Raw genomic sequence first — 21,747 nt, forward strand, 5'->3', positions numbered from 1 at the left:
GTTTATTTCAAATGTAAAATTATAATAATAAAAAAAATAACATTTGTATTTAGTGACATATTAATGTAACAAAAGTGTACACCTGACTGTATTTCTAAAGAAACGTTGCTGTGCATTTATAATGAGTTCCTTTGGATAATTGTTTTAACAATCTTTTGGTCTGCTGTAAAATACACTTATTCTGATGCTGCCTAATACTAAACCATGTGAAAATTACTTGATCATACAGTAATAATTAGTGCTGTTGTGTAATATTACGTTTAAATTGACTGTATATTAAATTTACCAAATAAAATAAATTTACTAAATGTGTGTGTAGTTTACCTTAAATGCCTGTAAGTACATCTGTCAGAACAATTTATCCATATTTCAAAACAACAGAATTATAAACTAGCATAATGCACTTCATAATCTATCAGTCAAAATGTACTATTTTGCCAAAAATCATAAAAACATTTAGTAAAGATTATGTTCCATGAACACATTTTGTACATAATCATGCATTTCACTTGCTGAATACAAAACTGAAGGGAGAATGCCCCAAGAACAAGCATGAACTGGAGACAGTTGCTGTAGAGGCTTGGCAGAGCGTCACCAGGGATGAAACCCAGCGTCTGGTGATGTCTATACGGTCCAGACTCCAGGCTGTAATTGAATGCAAAGGATTTGCAACCAAGTATTAAAAGTGAAAGTTTGATTTATGATTATTATTCTGTCCCATTACTTTTGGTTCTTTAACAATTGTAAGGCACATACAAGTTGTTTTAAAGCCTTCAGCGCTTACCTGATTTGAATGTAAATACCATCAAAGCAATTTAAAGCAATATAAAGCAAATTAAAGCAATATAATAATAATAGGGTAATATATTTGGTATTACCCTCAAATGTGTATAGATGAAGTCAGAATTATTAGCCCCCCCTCCCCCCAAATTATTTGCCAGTTTTTTTTCACCAATTTCTGTTTGAAAGATTTTTTCAACACATTTCTAAACATAATAGTTTTAATTAGTCATTTCTAGTAACTGATTCATTTTATCTTTGCCATGATGACAGTAAATATTTTACTAGATAAGACACTTCTATACAGCTTAAAGTGACATATTAAGGCTTAACTAGGTTAATTAGGTTAACTAAGCAGGTTAGGGTAATTAGGCAAGTTATTGTATAACGAGGGTTTTATCTGTAGACTATTGAAAAAATATGTAAAGGGGCTAATAATTTTGTCCTTAAAATGGTGACTAAAAAATTAAAAACTCCTTTTATTCTAGCCGAAATAAAACAAATAAGACTTTCTCCAGAAGAAAAAATATTATCAGACATACTGTAAAAATTCCCTTGCTCTGTTACGTGTGTATGTATATAATACATCCAAGCAAAATTTTTAAGCAGTATCCTATATTATTTTATTCCTATATGATATTACTATGCCCCATCCTATTCCAATAAACCATACATCAATGTATACATCAACCATACATCTTTATTGATGTATAAATTGTTGTTTAAAAACTGGCTTTTTGTTCCAGGGTCACATATATCATGAGTATACTATTTCTGCATTAACAATGTTTTCTAAAGTTTAGCTGTTGCACTTTTCACATGTACATCATGTAAATGTTGTAGTAAACACCACTAATATAGTACAGATGTGACACTGATCATGGTTGTTTACAATCTGCTCTTCATGTGTACCAGGCTGAAAATTGCTGTTGGATCTCATAGTTTGGGCTCCTTTTCTCCAATATATCCAGTGGGGAAACAGATGGTGCCACTGAAAACAACAAGAAAACCCCGAAAACAGAGAATGTCACCACTGATTTGCAGTAGCGCTGAGACCAAGTTTGATGGAAAACAGTACTCATCATTCCCAGACGAGTGACAGCCATGAGTACTTAAACAAATAGAGTACTTCAAACCGTACTGAACAAGCAGCCAGACCATCACAAGATGATTTAAAGAGGAAGTTGACAAATTCATGATCAAATAGCAGAAAAAGACAGATGGAGAGAAAAAAGGAGAACAATTTTCTTCTTCCTCCCTCTGTCCCTTATGAATGAATAATTCAAAGCCACATTCTCAATCTCCAGTGAGAGGTCCAAACCCTGCCATGCAAATGACACAGCTGTGGCATTCTGGGTAAGGAAACTCTAAAAGGCAGCGTGGATGTGCAGTCACGTCTGTCTCATAAGTGTCCACCACAGAGGAGGGGAGTGCTGGAGCTGAGCGCGGAGATGGAACCACTGGTGAGAGAGCTTGATAAAAGTGCCGTTAAGAGTTGGGAGTAGATGATTCAGTGATTGAATGACTGATTGACTGAGGATAGGCATGAGAGCAAGGGCTTCATAATTCGTGTTTCAGCAAAAAGCCTTATAATTGCCTAGAATGTTTTGTCATTAGAAGTGATTGTGACAATTAGCATTCCCATATCCATTAGCATTACCATTCATGATCATGAAAATATCTTTATATGAAAGTTAAATGTGAAACTTAAATTTTATTTGTCAGAAAACACTGCAATTTTTAAATAATCATCCTAACTGAACAAAGAAATATTTATTTAAAGCATATATCAGCATGAGCTAATTGCTAAAGCTAACAAAACAAATATGTGTAGGCTAGTATGCAAACTGCTGCATTTGCTGCAACTAATTAGATATTATTTTTGCCTTGGTATTGGATCTGACAGCCAGTTATTTTAACAACATTTAACTAAAATGCTACTTTAGTAGTAAATACAAGGGTTTTTGAACCTTACCATAGCAAATTATTTTATACTATATCTTTTTAATGAAGCTACAGCATACTTTGGTAACACTTAACAATAACTACACTACACACTATAAATCATTTATTAAGCATTAGCATCTAGTGAATTCATTATCTGTTAAGCGTTAACTCTACATTAATAAACGTTAGTAAGCCGTTTATAACTGCAGCTACAAATGCTGTATTCTTGACTCACTAACACATTTTTAATGTGCTCAGTAATTGTACTTTCATATTTTGTTAATTATTTATTTTTCATTACTAAATTAAGTTTTGTATCATTTACAAACCAGTTGTTTTTAATTGTAGTTGGAGGTTTTTAAAATCACTCAGAATGAGTTAGTATATTATTAATAAACTATTGAAATCAACATTTATAATTCTTTTTATTCATGGATATATTAATAATTAATTTGTGTGTTAATAAATGCTTTATTAACTCAACTCCATGCAGTTTTGTGACCTAATCTAAAGTGAGGACTATTTATGCTTTTTAAATCTCTTATAAATGACAATTAAAGGCTCAGTTATATTCTAAACAGGAAAAATGACATAAACGACATTATTCATTTCTATTCGTTTGAAGATACACAAATGAAACTGTACTTCAAATAAAAAATAATCTTTGCAACCTTATTTAAAATATAATTACTGTACAATTTAAACATTGCATCTTGTTATATTGTTAAATTGTTATATTGTTGCTCTTTTATCCAGTTTTATGTCTTATTTTGACACTCTTGTTATTCAGCAATGTTTAAACTTTACAGTAATTTTACTTTTTTAGATAACATTGCAAAGATTATTGATCATTTGATACTGAGCCTTTAATTGTCATTTATTAGTGATTTATTAAGCATAAATAGTCCACACTTTAGATTAGGACAAAAAAACTGCATGAATTTGAGTTAATAAAGCATATATTAACATACAGAGTAACCATTACTATATGTCATAATAATAATTGTAAATGTTAATTTGAATAGTTAATTAATCATTTGCTAACTCATTCTGAATGATCTTAAAAACCTCCAACTATACTCTTAAATACAAATGGTTTGTAAATGATCTAATACTTAATTTAGTAATGAAAAATAAATTATTAACAAAGTATAAAAATACAATCATTAAGCACATTATAATTGTGGTTAAAAGCCAATAATAGAGCATTTGTAGCTGCAGTTATAAACGGCTTACCAACGTTTATTAAATTAGAGTTAATGCTTAACAGATAATGAATTCACTAGATGCTAATGCTTAATAAATGATTTATAGTGTGTAGTTATTATAAATTGTTACCAAACTAATAAACACTTTAGTTTAACTTTATATTTTAGTTTTTTTAACAATAAACAGTGGTGCATGGCCTATAATATATGTAAAAATAAAAAAATAAAAAAAACTTTACAATATTGGGTAAATTGTTTATATTAAAAGTCTTTGTTTCTCAGCAATTATAGAATTACCACAACATATTCATTCAAGTACTTTCCTGTAAATATATGATTTATTATAAAATACTATAGTATTTTTTTCACGTGGTTGGTAAAATAACCATGGTATTATTGAATTGATTAATTAGAACCTGTTAAGTACTATTAAAAAATATTCCTTATCACACACTGATCACTTGCCATTTTAAGGATTAGTTTAGTGTGCTAGCAATCAGTCTCTTCTTCCATTGATGTCGGTATGGATAAATTTGAATAATAAATTAACTGAACTATGTTACACCAGCCTGATCTCACGAGAAAACGTAAGTATTTTACGTTTTGGCAGTTTAGTGACTAATTCGTACGAGTTCAGTTGTAAGAAAATGTACGATTTTAAAAAGGAGGCGTGGCACCTAACCCCACCCCTAAATCCAACCGTCATTGGGGGATACGCAAATCATACTAAAATGTACAAATTAGATCATACGAATTTGTACGAATTAGCCACTAAATGAAAAAGTTACGAATTGCCATGAGATTGTGTTGGTTACACGGTAAAAAAAAAATAAATTTCGCTTCCAGCCTTCCATGACACAACTCTTCTTTCATAGCCGGAAATGACATCCCCATATCTTTTATATTAAATATTGATTTACTTAATACAATATTTTCACAATTGGCTTATCACACTATTATTAATTTAACACATAAATAAAAACAATTAATGTATGGCTTTCATATTTGGTTTGTAGCTAATAGAAATGGTACATGTTACTGTATAAATGACATTTTCTAATAAATTATATTCTATTTAAAAAGGCTTTTACTTATGTAGTGTGATGTCTCCATGTTGAAATAATGTGACCTGCAGAGATTCACTAAACATTTGAGATAATCATCATGTTTACTAGCTGTCATTTCTGTACAGATATGCTTATTGTGTAGCAAAAATAAAACTATACTAAAGCTGTTTTTGGGATATATTCCTTTAGGATTTAGTGGTTTTAACATACCAATAATAGAAGGCACGGGTACTATTACAGTTACTATTACTGTAACCAATACTATTTCCTTTATAACCACCAAACCATTATAAACTATATTATTTTGTTTTGTTTTGAGGTTTATATTGTTTGGTAATTTGAAAAGTGAAAACTAGACACTGGAAGACATGTACACAAGAGTTATGCTAATGCTAGTGCAATAATTGCACATCTAAAAACTATTTTAAGTTTTCTTATTTAGGACACACAATACAAATATACATTAAAAAACTATTTACAGCACTCTCTGATGTCCACTTAGACAGCAGCAGTGCAACAGACTTGTGTTAGCTAATGTTAGCTTCTAATAAATGTTTCATAGTAAGCTTTTAAAGCTAACAATCATTGCACAATGTAAACGGACATTACATCCTATTCCATTACATCCTCAATGATCTCTTTAGAGACAAAAACTGTGTGAAGGTAAAACTAGCACTATTTCAAAGATCTGCTTTATGTTGTAACAGCACAACTGTACTCTCCTCACACATGCTTGTTTGCTCACTCAAATGAGTAATAGCTTTTCACTATTGCTCGCCACAACAACGCACTCAAAAATAACAACCAGCAGTACATACTCTTTTCCCTCTTAACACATTCACAGACACACACACATGCACATGCACAGCATGCCCTCAGTGCCCTAACAAGCCTGAAACATTCACAGCACCCACACCCTTATATAAACAACCAGAACAAAGGCAAATTTCTCAGACACACAAACAAAAATGTCCACCTACAGTGGTCCCCACTCAGGCCCCGGAGCCCTCTCTCAGCCCCCTGCAACGAGATAACCAGACCACTCAAACAGAGTGCTTGATACCCTCAAACACACACACACACACACACATACACGCGCACACACACACACACACACACACACACACACACACACACACACACACACACACACACACACACACACTTGGATGGAAATCTAGCTCCAGCTCAGCATTAACAACTACAAAATCTGTCCATATCCATTATCAAAAAAAATAATAATAAAAATAAATAAAAAAGAATACTTTCTCTATTAGCAATGTGTTTCATAATATGTATTGTAGAGATTAAAATAGATTGGTCAAGTAACCCAATTCAAATTTCTAACTAGGAAAGCAAAACCAATATTCTAACTTTATTATATTCAGTGTAAATTGCAATTGATAATGGACAATGCATTGATGTACCAAAAGTGGGTCAATTTAGGCTCACACAACATTGTAAACTAGAAAGTCTGTTGAGTAAAAAAAGGAAAAGAAATGAGCACAACTGCACACAGAAAGAATTTGTAAATGGGTCAATGACGTGACGCTCATTTTTTTGTGTCCATGTCTTTTAAATAAATTCAAGTAGGTTCCAGTTTCAAAATAAATAAGCAAATTACTTTCATACATTCTCTATTTTGAGGACCAAGTTTAATTTTTTGGTTTTAATCCATTTTAAGAAAATTTTTAGGGGATTATTGCAAGAATGTCAATGTGGTGTAACCAAAAAAAATTGGTACCAAATAGTTTACCTTGTTTAAAAAATGTGAAAGCCTCAATGAAACATTGTATCGGCTAGTCTGGCATAATTTTACATTAGACATATTTAATAGTAAATAAAGGTAAATATAGCACAATTGTTTTAAATATTATTATTCATTTGGGGAATTTTGTCTGTCACCTCAAATTTCTGAAATGTCAAGATGGTGTAACCACCATTTATTGAGCCATTTTGTTAATATTGTGCACAAGAGAGTTAGACAGGAAATTGGATCACAGAGAAGAACTCTTGATAAGACTAATTGCTGCATGCAAAGGTTAGTAACTCTTTTTAAAATGTGAGATACTTTGACCTTTTTAAGGTATGGTCAGCTATTCTTAGATATGCATGTCAAATGGTAAGACCCCAGAAATGCACTGATAATTGTTCAATATTATAAAAATAAGTATTGTATTTAAAAGTTAAATTTGAAATATTCCCACCAAGCCCATGTGCTTACATAGATGTTATTGATAATGCCTGTCAAATTTTATTTTAAGTTGAAATGTCAAGGGGTGTAACTGGTTACACCATTTGACTCATATAGCAGGAGTCTTTCTGTCGGGGGTCAATTTAGTCAAATGTCATTAGTTCATGATGCTGATCAATAATGTGACATAAATTAAACTACTATTTGGAACTATTTGTGTTCATAGTGTAGATTATTTATTTATTTTTGTTTGAGAAATAGGTGCTTAATCCACAACCTTACTATTAAAGCTCTGTAAACCTAGGATAAAGTTATTTTACTGCACAACATGAATGTTTTTTTTAATGTTAATCCATGTTTATATTCACACAAAATAATGTACACACTCTCTCATTCACACACATTCATACACTACAGTCAATTTAGTTATTCTAATTCACCTATACCGCAAGTCTTTAGACTGTGGGGGAAACTGGAGCTCCCAGGGGAAACCCATGTCAACTCCACACAGTAAGCCATCCTGGTCCATCTGGGACTCAAACCAGCAACCTTCTTGCTGTGAGACAACTGTGCTAACCACATTAGCCACTATATCACCGTCCTTTGAAATGTTGTATGTATTTTTTTTCTTCTTGAGAAAGTCTTATTTCTTTTAGTTTGGATAGAATAAAAGCAGTTTTTAAAATGTTTAAACAGTTTTTAAGGTCAATATTGTTAGCCTTCTTAAATACAGAACAAACCACAGTAACCCAATGACTTGGCCAATAAATCCTACTTGCCTAATTAACCTAATTACATTTTTAAATGTTACTTTAGGCTGAATACTAATATCTTACAAATTATCTACTCAAATATTATTTGCTGTCATCATGGCAAAGACTACGGAAGAAATCAGTTATTAGAATTTAGTCATTTAAACTATTTTGTTTAGAGATGTGTTGACAATAATATTCTCTCTGTTAAAGAGCACTTGGGAATTTCTTTTTTAAATAAAAGAAAAAATTAACATGGGAAATGAAACAAGGTTGACGAGCCTCTATAGACTGAGCGCACACAGCCTTAAGTTTTGGAGGTTTTCATACTTGATGCGCTCGCTGTTGTACTATTATTATTAACAACTGAAGGTGACTCGGAGGAACTTTAATGATGAAAAGTTGTGAAGAACAAGTCAGAAGTTGCTAAACAAATGAATTTATTTACAGTTGAAATCAGTTTTGTTTTTGTTTTTTTTACAGTATGTCTGATAATATTTTTTCTTCTGGATAAAGTCTTATTTGTTTTATTTCGGCTAGAATAAAAGCAATTTTTAAAAGCCATTTTAAGGTAAAAATTATTAGCCCTTTTAAGCTTTTTCCCCCCGATAGTCTACAGAACAAACCATGGATATACAATAACTTATCTAATTACTCTAACCGGCCTAGTTAACCTAATTAAGCCTTAAATGTTACTTTAAGCTGTATAGAAGTGTCTTGAAGAATATCTAGTCTAATATTATTTACTGTCATCATGACAAAGAGAAAATAAATCAGTTATTAGAAACGAGTTATTAAAACTATTATGTGTTGAAAAAATGTGTTGAAAATGTGTTGAAAAAAATCTTCTCTCTGTTAAACCGAAATTGGGGAAAGAATAACAGGGGAGCTAATAGCTCAGGGGGACTAATAATAATTCTGCATAATTCTGACGTTAACTATATAAAATAAATAGTTTGTGGATAAGTTGTGGATACACTCATGAAATGATTTGTTGTCAGTCAGTCGTGTATGCTTGCAAAAATTGGCCTTTAATCCCAGCACCAAGGCAACAACGAGTAAGCAGCAGTTCTTACGTACTAGTGTTTTACGTACAGTGTTTGGCAAATTGTTTCTAAATAGCTTAGAAGTAAAATAGTGGATTTTTTTCTAATATCATCTACTTATTTTAATTTTACTTAAGCCAACTGAAAAGAAACAGTGATGGAAAAGGTGTTAAATGTTAAACATGTTTCTTTAGTTTGTTAATATTCTATTGATGAGGGCCACACATTTAATGTAAAGGATGTTATTACTTGGTGTATTAAAGTTCAGCAACTTGGTTTCATTGTTCTAAACGCATTTGTCAATGACAATCCCACCCCCCTCAGATATTGTTCCTCAACTGTCATTACAATATGAGACATGGATACACCATTCACGCGCCATGATGATTTCTTGTTGCCAGACATTTTGGTTAACATTTAAAACAAATTAAAATCACTTCAGCTGAAATTGTTGACTATCATTCGTAATTTGAATTGATTTTAATTGTCAATTTCAAAATCTTTGGCTGTAGAAGCAACACTGTCAGGTGGTGTAACTGGTTTTTGTCAATTGGTGTAACCAGTATTTTACATAAAAATATAATTATGTACATGGAAATAATGTGAAATTAAAATTAAAACACCCAGTTTAGTGTAATAAAATAGTTTTTAACATTTTTTACATAATTTGTCAAAGATTATTTAGAAATCAGATGTGTTTTTAGCATGTGTCCGGCCGAATATTGCAAAAACTCATTAAAATGTACATTTAGAGATAATGCGAATAAAATAAATGTTATTGTGGTATTTTAAAATGAAGTATTTATTTCAGTGTGTACACTTGCATATCATCTAGGAGTAGTAAATTATTTAATAATTAACAATTTTTGGCAGTTACACCATTTGACATTTTCAGTTGCATTCAGTCTTGATGTTTGTAAAAAATGGTGTAAATGTTATTTTTAATTACATAAAATCAACATGAACACAATCTGTACATTTTAAAATATCTGACGGATGCTTTTAAATCAACTTTGTAAAAGATTTTTAAATTTCCCATCTTGCCAAACCTCTTTTGTCACTGACCCAAATAAAAACCTTTAAAAACTTTTATACTTATAGCATTACATGGCATAGTCAATAAGTAACATGGCACCGTCAGCAGAGTGCTGTTTCTCTAAATTCCAACACTGACATTGATTTTTGACAGTATATGAGCACTTACTATTATTATGATATTTTAGATGCTATATGTTATAATTTTACAATCGTTTTCCGCTAGATACTTCATAAGTGAAAATAGTCCAAGCAGATCAAATGCGTCTCTGAAATATGGTGAGGCTTTATTACAGAATAATTCAGTGTTTTGAATTGGGTGAGTAAATGATTCATCGATCCTTCCATAAACAGTGTTAACCCTCTACCACACGGTGCTGCCTTATGACAACATGATAATTATGTTCATTTCCCTGCCACTGTTTTTTAAAGCCAACGTTTTGATTTGTTGGAAAGAGAAGACCTTAGTTTAGCCAATGATGTGCTTTGGTTAAGTCACATGACATGCAGTGTTTTTCAGTGGCGCAATTTCTGACAGACTGTTGCTGAATGCACCTCCAGGACGTTAAGATGACATTCACAACATTCACAAAGTTTTTATCAAGTTAGTTTGTTTGTAAGTAAATCATTAAAGTTCTAAATTAGAAATTTCTAAGTAAGATCCACTATTGGACGCTGTTGCAATATGGCAACATATCATAAAATACCTTACAAAAATGTCCCCAATTTTTTATACAGCACTTCAAGTTAAGCCATTCTGAGAAAAGAAAAAACAGTCAAATATTTTATATATGGATCTATCATAATGCGTGCAGTAGAGGGTGAAGTTACTTTTAAAAATAAAGTATTACAATCTTGTGTTAGTGAGGAACGTTACTTTTTTCACCTGGATGGGCTTGCTTGCTTCTTTGTTATTATTATTATTATTATGAAATTTCCAAAAATAATCTACTAAAATAATTACATTATTTGGCTGGCTTGTAAAAGCCAACATACTGTTTCCTATTTAAACTTATTATTATATTTTTTATATAATATAAATAATTTTTATATATAATATAATATATATAAATATAAATATAATATAATATAATATAATATAATTTTTTATATAATATAAATAAAATTTTTATATTTATATTTGCAAGACCATCTCCTCCTCCTATGACCACCAAACTCACTCCAGACCTCCACCACTTTTAAACTATATCTATCTATCTATCTATCTATCTATCTATCTATCTATCTATCTATCTATCTATCTATCTATCTATCTATCTATCTATCTATCTATCTATCTATCTATCTATCTATCTATCTATCTATCTATCTATCATCTACCTATCTCTAAAAATCTACTTACACTTTTTCAAACTGTTTTAAACTAAATAAACTATTACCAGGCTTTGTCAAGCCAGCCTCAAAGTTTGTCTTGACAAACTTTAATAAACTATTTGACATTAAAACTATAGCAAGTTTTTGTATCACATAAATACATGATTATACTCTAATCAGTGTTCAAAAATCATAACAGAACATAAACTAGAATAGAATAGAATCACTTTAAAAGTCTATGTGTCCCAAAACAAAACCTGAAGTCTGAGAATCAAATATCGTGACATGAATACAAAAATATGTTGAACAAAAAGTCGAACACTTGATCGAAAAATAGGGTGTTCATAACCAGCATTGGGATCTTATATATGTTTACAAGACTGATTCATGATTCGTCTGCAGTCCTATGTGTGTGTGTGTGTGTGTGTGTGTGTGTGTGTGTGTGTGTATTGAGTGTGTGGGAGGTTCAGGGAGCCGCTGATATTCTCAGCTCAGTCTGTGTTTTGGCTCTGGGACGTCCTGGCGGAAGAGCTGAGGCAGAAGAACAGAGAGGTTAGGAAGTAAAGCTCTCTAAAACAAAACCACAAAACACACACCCATTACATCAGTGCTGGCCCGTCCCCAGACCTTTATCTGTTATTTCTCCTTTCCTCTATTCTCTCTCTCTCTCCCTCTCTCTCTATCAGGCTACATCAGCATAGTGTAGAGCAGCGGCCCTTGTGCCAGTGCCAAGGTCAAACACACAAACACACAGGTGAGCCAATCACACACGTGCAGGAAGGGTGTACGAGTGTCTCCTGTCAGGGGTCAAGTTCGGAAATCTGCTAAATCACTGTTCCTCTGCTCCACACCTCGGCCTCTGTCATTTCCCTTACAGCTAATCTAACTGCGATGCAAGTTTGACGTCTTCATGTTGTGATTAATGAGCCGTGAATCACTGCTCATCAAAACAGCAGCGCCATGGTTTGGCTATAAACATCATCTTAGCTCTTTTGAGCAAATCAAACAGTAAGAGCTAACTGTGCTAAGGTGGAAAAGTCTGTGGTCCTGAAAGACTGTGGTATAAATTATACATTATACAAGTTTTTAATGCGTGGGGTCCCAAATATGATCATCCCATAAATCTAAAAGACTTTTCTTTATTTATACTGTATAAGACAAATATTTGGACAATTTTACAATGCGGTTCTCTTTTTAAAATGATGAACTACATTTGTTAGTACACCTTACCATGAAAAACTAATTGATTTATTTATTTCTTTTCGGCTTGATCTCTTTATAAATTTGGGGTCACCACAGTGGAATGAATTATCCAGCATATGTTTTATGCAGAGGATGCCCTTCCAGCTGCAAACCATCACTGTGAAACACCCAAGCAGTCTCATTCACACACATATGCTAACGACAATTTAGTGACAATTAAAGACAATACTGCATATCTTTAGACCGTGGGGAACACCGGAGCACCCGAAGAAATCGATGCCAACACAAAGAGAACATGCCAAAAGAGAACCACACAAAAACGCCAACTGACCCTGCCAAGGCTTGAACCAGCGACCTTCTTGCTGTGAGGCAAGTGAATGCTACCCACTGCGCCACTATGGTGCACACAATGAAACACTAAAGTTATTTAATTCAACTGAGTTGAAAAACGAAATAAGTTTATTTTATTAACATGTGCTATTCTTTGTAGTTGCTGTTTCTTTGTAATTCCTGACGTTTGCTGCAATATAATTAGAAATAAGGAAATAAATTAACTTTGTTATTTGCTATTATGCTAAAGTAAATTCTTAAAATATAAAAAAAAACTTGACTGTATATGGTCGACAGAACCTATTTCTTCTTTTTCTTCTCCACAACAACAACAAAACATGTTGTTTCTGATCAGCAAATTGTATTTAATGAGAAAATCTCAAATAAAACAAAAAGTTTTAAGGTTTATGACATATAATCCTTGAACTACTTACCTATTCTGAAGTTATTTTGCAGAAATGTCTACTTTCAAAATGAAAAAAGATACATTTTTATCCTCCTTCAATACGTGTATGTCCATATACAGCATATTTATGTGTATCAATAAAATTGTCCAGAAAGAGCGTGATACTTGGGGTTTGGGTAATTATGTTTAAAACAATTGAACATTGATTTTTTTTTTCTTTATGTGAACAAATAAATAATAGTAATAAAACAATATATTAAACCCTTTATCAGATGAAAAACCATATATGCGAATCTGACACTGATTTCAATATCTTTTTTTTTTCAAGTCACAAAAGTTCAAGTGTTACTTTAAACTTTACTAAACGTAAAGCTATGTGACAAAGCTATGCTTCAGTAGAAAATAAAAAAAACATTTCTGGATGAAATCATGCTAAGTGATTTATAGAGTGAGCATAAGGGTATTCATTTGACATTTCCTCCTATCTTAATAAACCATGCTTTTAATCTAAATCCAACTTCATTTTGAAAAATAACAAAAGATGTGTTCAACCTATAGATCTCATTCATTCATTCATTCAATCATTCATTCATTCATTTTCTTTTCGGCGTAGTCCCTTTATTAATCCGGAGATTAATCCGCAACCTATCTCTGGGAAACATCCACACACACTCATTCACACTCATACACTACAGACAATTTAGCCTTCCCAATTCACCTGTACCGCATGTCTTTGAACTATGGGGGAAACCGGAGGGAGCACCCAGAGGAAACCCATGCGAACTTAGGGAGAACATGCAAACTCCACATAGAAATGCCAACTTATCCTGCCGAGGCTCCAACCAGCGACTTTCTTGCTGTGAGGCGACAGCACTACCTACTGCGCCACTGCGTCACCTTCAATATCCAATCTCATATGTTAATTAATTAAATCATGACTCAATTAATTAATTCATTCATTAATTTTCCTTCGACTTAGTCCTGTTATTCATCAGGGGTCACTACAGCGGATACCCTTCCTGCTGCGACCCAGTACTGGGAAACATCCATACACTCTCATTAACTATGGCCAATTTAGTTAATCCAAGTCACCTATAGAGCATGTCTTTGGACTGTGGGAAAAACCGGAGCATCCGAAGGAAACCAACGCAAACACAGGGAGAACATGCAAACTTCACACAGAAATGCCAACTGACCCAGCCGAGTCTCAAACCAGCAACCTTTTTGCTGTGAGGCGACAGTGCTAACCACTGAGCCACCATGTTGCCTGATCTCATGGAGTTTTGTTTTGTTTTTCATTCAGCAGGACTGAAGGTGAGATTAAGTTCTAATCCACTTGAGAATTTTCTAACATATAGTGTGTGCTCATAACGACTATTGCCAACATTTATGAGTTAAGCATTGTTTTATACATTAATTGCATCTTATAATATTCAAGCTTAAAGGCCTTAACTCTGTCAGAAAGCTATAATTATCTCTTTGTGCTGGTGCAGTATTTCTAAGACCTGTGGGAACCGTTGAAACCAGACCAAAGATGGTTCCATTACAAAACACACAAATACATCATGTCCTGTTTATCATCTCTGCCTGTTTCTCACACAATCATGCCTAATCACACACACCCAAAATACATGAAATAAACTAGCAAATTAAGCAAAAGACAAACAGATGCCGGAAGCTCCAGCTGTAAACAACATCAACACAGATAAGATAAGCTTCAGAGACAAAACTCCACAGTCTTTTGGCACTCATGACAATGATAACAAGACTTTGTGTTTGTGTGTGTGCGCGTGTTTGGTTTTTACAATATATCGTTTCAGCATCAATATCAAAATATGTGCAATAGTCACCACTTAGATATGCAATGTTGAATTGGGATTGTTGCTTCAGTGTTAATAGAGAGTTTTACCACAATGGAGTGAAATACTATAATTTGCATGATTTTAAGTTCTGAGACAGAATAAAGTATTCAGGCACAAAAACTTTTACCAATTGGAAGCTTCATTCATTCATTTTCATTAATTTTCTTTTCATTTTCTAGTCTGACGTCGCCACAGTAAAATGAACCGCCAACTTATGCAGCATATGTTTTATGCAGCGCATGCCCCTCCAGCTGCAATCCATCACTGGGAAACACCCATACACACTTATTCACACACATACACCACACAAAATTTAGCTTACCCAATTTACCTATCCGCTTGTTAAGTGTGACGTCACGCGAAGCGGCTTCCGGGTCCAAGCACTCTATTCAACTGAATGGGGAGACTCATGAAATGGTCATAATAAACGTTTACAAAGTGATTTAAAGCTTTCGAAAATCACGATCGCAATATATATGTCCATGCCTTATATCTAATGGCCAGAAAGTGATTAATTTTTTATAAATTGTTAAATTTTTGGTATTTTTTATGCAGCAAGCCCAGAGATTGTTATGTACACTATGATTTTATATAAAATTAACTTTAATGTGTGATAGGAATAACACGTGATCATAAACGAATGATTTCTCCACTCAAATGAATGGCGGCTTGGACCCGAAAACAGTATACATACGTCACAAACACGTCACCACTTAACAAGCGGATAGGGCATGCCTTTGGACTGTGGGGGGAAAACCGGAGCACTCAGAGGAAACCTACGCAAACACGAGGAGAACATGCATACTCCACACAGAAATGCCAACTGACCCTGTTGAGGCACGAACCAGTGACCTTCTTGCTGTGGGGCAATCTTCAGACTCAGACTCAACTTTATTATCCCGTTCAGGGAAACTGAAATTGCAGCAAGGTGCCATAACAAAGGCGAAGTTTCATGTACACATTAATAAAAGATTACCACATAACATACCATACATCATTATGTAGGTGCATCTCCCTCCCTCCTGAACTCATTTAATGACCTAATGGTCACTATTATAAAATAACTTCTGGTTCTATTTGTCCTGCAAATAGGAACTCTAAAGTTGATGGCAGCAGCTGAAACGCAGAGTACAATGGGGGATCCTGTGTGCATAGGATACCCTGAGTTCTCTTGAAAACATAATTATGGTAAATTATCATTGTACTAGTTTGCTTAAACCGATGATCTTGCCTGCCACCTTCACCAGGCTGCTCAACCTGTTCTTACTTGACACACTCAGATTACCGTACCAAGCTACAATGCAAAAAGATAAAACAGATTTAATAAATTGTTTGTAAAACAGTGTCATCATAGAGGTACAGACCTGAAACGATCTGTTTCCTCAGAAAAAAAAAAACAGTCTTTGTTGAACATTTTTTATAGAAAGCCTGGTTGTTAGGTTGAAATGTCAACATATTATCAATAACGACCCCTTGATGTATTTATGTGTTAACAATTGCAATGTCTAAGCCTTTAATATTTGTTATGCTGGGGTTAGGATATCTTGCTACCCACTGCATCACAATGAAGCCCCCCCAATTGGAAGCTTAATAAAGAATAATTTTACTGAATTATTTCTTAAGACTCTGCAGTGTAATTTCTACATTTACTTATACATATCATATACTTGTAATTTGTTTATCATGTGCATAACTCACTCTCCTACAGAATCATCTTAATCAATCAAAATTAATATATTTGGTAACACTTTAGGCACAAATTCTCACTATTACCTAGTTGCTTTTTAGCATGCATGTTACTGAGATATTGGTTACTTCTTATTAGTACTTATACATATTCTGCATAATCTTATTGGATATCCCTAATCCTATTCCTGAAATACCCTAACAACTATTAATAAGGAGCTAATTAGGAGTTTATTGAAGCAAAAGTCATAGCTATTGTACATGTTTGCTAATATTAATAATCAAACAATATAAATAAATAAACTCTTTCAAAATAGTGCTATTTAATCATTTGCCATTGTTTAAATACAGTATATCGCAATATATACTGCGAAAAAACTAATTTTCACAATGTCAAATTTTTCCATTATCGTGCAGCCCTGGTGTGTGTGCATGAGAGTTTTGTGTGTTTGATAAGGACATGTCCTTGGTCCTTTTAATTCAACATACTGTAAAATCATACTTAATGGGAACATTTGACATTCAGTTGTTGCCACAAGTTTCCTGTGATGGTTGGATTTAGGGGTAGGGTTAAAATAAGGCAATATAATAAGTGTTTTTTTTTTTACATTATAAAATACATTATGTCTACACTATTTTACACTATTTTGTAAGGTGTCCTACAAAAGTGCTCAGGTTCAAGTCAGATAAAGCAATGTAAATATATATTTTAAAATATGCAATTTTCTCTTGAATTTGTTTTTGAAAACACTTGTTTGAGTTTAGTGAAAGGGTTTAGGTCAGTCAATCACAAGGTAATATGTATGACATGCCCCATTTTCTCATGGATGTGTACAAGAACCACTTGTACTGTAAATGACGTGTGTAACGTCACATATTTCTAAGTAACATGTTTCAGATTTGCACAAATGTAGTCAGTGTGATTGTGTGCTTGTGTGTGTTTTGTGCCCCCCAGGTGAACATCAAATGTTGCATTTCAGCCTTAACTGGCTCCTGACATGTTAAAAGCATTTTGTGCCAGATTTGTCCAGCAGTAACGGCGCAAAAAAAAACAAAAAAAAAAAACATTCAGGAAAATCACTAGATTGGCAGGCATAAAAAACCACGAACAAATCACAGTCTATGATAATGACTAGCTGCCTGCCAATTCTCAGACGTGAATATAATATTTTATAACTAAGGCCTTGATATGCAGAGTCTACATCTCTCCCTCTGGAAGAATATGATCAGTATATGCATATGCTTTAATTTGGGGATGTTATGTTTGCTATTTTCAAAATCCTTCAGCAACAGAGCCGTCTGACTGTCTAATACGCTTGGATGCCTGCTTATGAAAGCCCTCTATTCACACTTAAGGGAAAAAGAGGCACAATTGCACTGTAGTGAATTCATAATGAACTAGCACTGTATTTCACTGCATCCGGAGCCTCAGAATAGACACACTTTATAAGGGGACTCGGAACTTTCTGGACCTTTACAGAGTAGAAACAGGCTCTGCTAAATGCGGTTCTCTGAATTCATAAAGCAGCTTCACATCTGCAATCTATCATCTATTCAGGAACATTTAATAAAGAGGTTTGTCTGAGATTAGAATCAGTGAACGGTGGGGGGTTAAGAGAGGGATTAAGACTTGTTTTAGTCTAAAACTGTGTAGTTTGGTCTCCAGACAATAGCAGTCTGCATCTACTGTACATCAGCCATGTTATTATGTAGATTTGTTCAATTCAAAAACACAAACATCTAATCAGCCAATCTAGCTGTTACTGATGTGGTCAAGACAATCTGCTCAATTTCAAACCATATCCAAACGTACACAGGCATTTTAATAAATGAAGTTTTTCCTGCCTTTGTTTAAAAAATCTCTATCAACTTAAAACTCATTTTGTGTTTTCACAAACAGTCAAATCTCCTAAAAACTTGTTTTAAAAATACCTCTGTTGATGTAAACAAGGCCTGGGCATCACAATAATGGCTTCAGTAAGGTTTCACAATACTCTTGTCACGATCACCAGCAATCCACTCCTGGCAGTCGCTGGGGAACTACACGTCACATTGACAAACTACAAATCCCATGCCCTTTCTCACACACCAGTTGCCGATCACCGCTGATGAGACACACACAGCTGAAACTTGAGCTCACTGATCATTCAGACTATTTATACACCACACATACACCGGTACAGGGCTGAGTCTTTGTATGTATGTCCTGGCGCTTCTTTGTTTTTGTCTGTTGTGTTTTGACCTTAGCCTTGTTTAGCCAAATTAAACTTTAAAAAAAAATGTATGTGATTATGTATTTTTTGGTTTTAAACTTTTCAGCAGTTTTACTTTCATTCAGCAACAGCTTCCTCTTTTTTGGATAGTAGCAGAGAATAGTGTCAAACAGCTGTGTGTGTATGACTCATCCTGTCGCAAAATGCAGCTAAAAGTCCTGCACAATTGTAATAGTTTGATTACAGCGTTTACATGTCTGCACTGCACTTCAATAATGCGACTGAAATAGGAATACTCCACAAGTCTTAGCTCAATTTGAGTTTATGACGATTATGGCTTTAAGCTTATCTTAAGTGCTATTCCATTGCATGGTTATGAACAGTGGTTAATGTGTGTGGTTGCAGTTGTAGCAGCCTCTGCTTTTGGATGTGGCAACTAGGCTTGGGCAGTAATACGGTAATATGGTATACCACAGGATCTAAAAATAGCAACGGTGTCAGTTTCAATACTGTTATACAGTCATAAAAAACAATGTACTTAAATAGGAGACAAGTATTAAATAATAAATATTATATATTTAATATCCACAAATGCGTATTTGGATTGTCATTACTGGACAGTGTGGAAAAGAGAGAGAGAGAGAGAAAGGTAAGGTAAGATGGCGAGTCACGCACCAAGTGACCTGCTGTTTGGCAGTACTTCCGGTTTTGACCGAACGAGGAGGGAGACGCGGTAAATACAAGAGGTCTGCATTCCCACTGCTGTACCGCAGGAGCCGCACGATCCGACCAGATTTTTTTGCGGTGCGGGAATAAATTTCAGAAAAAAACGCGGGAACGGTCGATAACTCTGATGTAATTTGAAAGGGAGCGGGTGCGGGGTCAAACAATATCGCTCCCATTTGTGTTTGTGTGTGTGTTTGTGTGTGTGGGTGAATGAGAAAGCAAGTGGTGCTGTGTGTCGCTCTCTCTATGTGTGTGTGTGTGTGTGTGTGAATGAGAGGAAGAAAGAGCGTAATGCTGTGCATCTCTCTCTCTCTTTCTCTCTCTCTCTCTCTCTCTCTCTCTGTGTGTGTGAATCTGAGAGTGTGTAAATAAGAGAGTGCGTCCCACTCAGATCTCTGATACGAACAAGACAGGTGACCGCGAACCTAAGGTTGCATATACAGTATTCAGTTCCGAATGGTTTAGGGACAAGCCAAGTTTGTTAAAATCACCCTCACGCTCCACAATAACATCACAACTCACGAGACAACTTTTTCAACTCGATGAGAAACCTCATCGTGATTTATTCTCGCAAGATCTCTTAGCCCGAGATCCTGTCACATCATGTCTAACAAGACCCTATAGATTTTTATACATTAATACTATTTATTATACTATTAATATACTATTATACTATAACAAATATACTATTATACTATAAATACAATTTATATACATTTTTGTTGTGTGTGACTGAAAAAGCAACCTTACATTAACAACTTATATGCTGATGCAGGATAAAAAATATTTGAACAGGTTGTCCGGGGGTAGATGAGGGCTAAAGGAGACTTTCAAGACAGCAATGATCTGGTCTGAGTTAGGATGGAAATACTGTACATATGAATGCATAGACAAGAAAGAGAGAAAGATGTGGAGCGAGCTTGAAAAGAAATCCAATTAGCTACTACTTGAATACATTTCATAAATGAACAATGCATGTCAATTTTATTAAAACAGATTATTGCTAATGTGCTGCATCACTGGTAACAACAGTACGGTACTATACTATTCTGAGCCAGCCTATTTCCCCTGATGATGGCTTTTCTTAAAAAGCTCTTTATGTTCTCTCCCTCTGCCCATCCATCCATAAACATCTATAGAGCAACTTGCATTCATCCTTAAACTCAATGCCCTTACACACACACACTCATTCTCTGTCACTCTAACTCACTGTGTCTGTCTCCCTCAAATTCAATGACTTAAAATAACCGTGACGTCTAGAAGTATGAAACTGAGAATGCATGTTTAAGCAGATTCTCTTTTCATTTGAATGATCAGTAAAGCAGTTTGAGTGATCAAATTGAATTGAATCGGAACATCAGTGTCAGACTGTATGGTGTGAGTTTCACTTTAATGACAGCAGCGTTTGCGTGAATAAATGCCATACATTTGTGTCAGACTAAGGAATGATTTCAGAAGATCCCTCTTGAGCTTCAGTGGAAGAACATTTAATCTCCCGCACAAAGGAGCTTATATGATCAATGTCAAAATTGACTTATTTGAATAGTGACCTAGAAACAGTGCAGCATAATAAATATTTCATACTCAATTTACATATAGGTTTATAGACCCCGCTGTGCATTCCAAAGCAGCAAATAAGCAATGCTCATGAAAAATGAAAAGTGTTATGAAAAAAGAAACACTAATGATTTGCAAAACTCAAATGGTGTCCCGCAGATGGGGGTACAGGAGGATATCCCGACTGAGACAGCCTGTAAAAACAGAGCTCACTCCAACAGGAAGAACTCCAGCCCTCTAAGAGGAATTTCCCTCTCTCTCTTTCTCTCCATCACTGACTCACTATTCTTACATGCTGTTTGTACATGCTTCACTATCACTATTCATTCCCCATCAACACTACAGTAAACGAACATAACTCACTCCCTTTGTACATCAGATGACTTAACAGTGTGACTCT

The 21,747-nt window shown here is 34.1% G+C and overlaps 1 protein-coding gene across 1 annotated transcript in view; it reads right to left on the minus strand.

Annotated features, from left to right (window-relative positions):
• LOC100535882 (uncharacterized) overlaps positions 1 to 21,747 on the minus strand; it is a 120,139-nt gene that overhangs the window by 38,850 nt on the left and 59,542 nt on the right. The window lies entirely within an intron of this gene.

The sequence above is a fragment of the Danio rerio genome, chromosome 18 (assembly GCF_049306965.1).
Source record: "Danio rerio strain Tuebingen ecotype United States chromosome 18, GRCz12tu, whole genome shotgun sequence".
NCBI classification, from domain to species: Eukaryota; Metazoa; Chordata; class Actinopteri; order Cypriniformes; family Danionidae; genus Danio; species Danio rerio.